Source organism: Microtus ochrogaster, unplaced genomic scaffold, assembly GCF_000317375.1.
Source record: "Microtus ochrogaster isolate Prairie Vole_2 unplaced genomic scaffold, MicOch1.0 UNK47, whole genome shotgun sequence".
In the NCBI taxonomy this organism is placed as follows: domain Eukaryota; kingdom Metazoa; phylum Chordata; class Mammalia; order Rodentia; family Cricetidae; genus Microtus; species Microtus ochrogaster.
In genome coordinates this window covers 2,584,904-2,586,456 of record NW_004949145.1, presented here as the reverse complement: position 1 = coordinate 2,586,456, position 1,553 = coordinate 2,584,904, and positions in this window count along the sequence as shown.

Sequence of the window (1,553 nt, the reverse complement as noted above, 5' to 3'; positions counted from 1 at the left end):
TTTGATGTCTTTACCATATCAAAACAGGGTCTCTCACTAAACTTGGAACTCCCTGATTTGATGAAACTGACTGTCCTATCAGCCTGTCTCCACCACTCCAGCACTGGGGTTGCAGGCCCACGGAGTTGTGATTTTGTTTTGTTTTTGCTGTCCAAGAAGCTTCTCTAAGCCAGGTTAAGAGCACCCTGGGTCTACAAGAATAAACTTTAAAACTTAGAGGGCAGTTTGTGGGGCCACTAACAGTGGAACCAGGATTTATCCCTAGGGCATGAACTGGGTTTCTGGAGCTCATTCCCTGAGGAGGGCTACCTTGTTCAATCTACATTCAGGGCAGAGGGACTTGGTCCTGCCTCAAGTAATGTGACAGACTTTGTGGACTCCCCATGAAAGACCTCACCCTCTCTGAGGAGGAAGGAGGGGAGGGAGATTGGTATGTAAAATAAAAAGATTGTTAAAAAAAAAAAAGACCAGATAACTGGAAAAAGTAGGGAATAGGTTTGACCTCACTGGCACACAAAAGGACTTTCTGAATAGAACACTGACAGCACAGGAACTAAAACTAACAATAAATGTGACTTCACAAAGCCAAAAAGCTACTGTGCAGCAAACAACGCTATTATTCAGGCAAAACAGTAGGCTACGGAGTGTGAAAAGATCTCACCAATTACTGATGGAGGAGGGTCATCTGTCTATGTGTTATTTTCATTGGTTAATTAATAAAGAAAACTGCTTGGCCTGATAGGCCAGAACATAGGTGGGTGGAGTAGACAGAACAGAATGCTGGGAAGAAGGCAATGAGGCAGTCGAAATGGGTTAAGCAAGATATGAGAGTTAGCCAAGAAGAGGCTGATACTAACAGGCCAAGCAGTGTTTAAATGAATACAGTTTGTGTGTTGTTATTTTGGGTGTAAAGCTAACCGTGCAGAATCCAGGAGGGATGAAAAGCAGGCCTGCTTGCCTCATCACTACAAATTACCTAGCTGATAAGTATTCATACCTAGAATAAAGAGCTACAGAAAATAAATAACCCAGTTAAAAATGGGGGTACCGACCCAAACAGTTTTCAACGGATGAAACAAAAATGGCTGAGGAACACTTTAAAGAAATGTTCAGCATCCTAAGCCATCAGGGAATTGTAAATTACACTACTTTGAGATTTCACTTCATCCCAGTCAAAATGGCCAAGATCAATAAAACAAATGACAGGAGGTCCTGGTGAGGGTGCAGGGAAAGGGGTCACTTGTTCATTGCTGGTGAAGATGCAGAGTAAGGGAACACTTGTTCATTGCTGGTGTGAGTGAAAACTGGTACAAACACATAGAAATCAGTGTGGAGTTTCCTCAAAAACCTAAGAATTGATCTATCTCAAGATCTAGTGATATCACTCTTCAGGGGATGGCCCCCACAGGCTCATTCATATATTTGAATGGTTAGTCACCACGGAGTGAAACTATTTGAAGGGATTAGAAGGGTTAAGAGGTGTAGCTTTGTTGGAGGAAGTGTCTGTCAATGGGGGTAGGCTTTGAGGTTTCAAAAGCTCACATCAAGCCTAG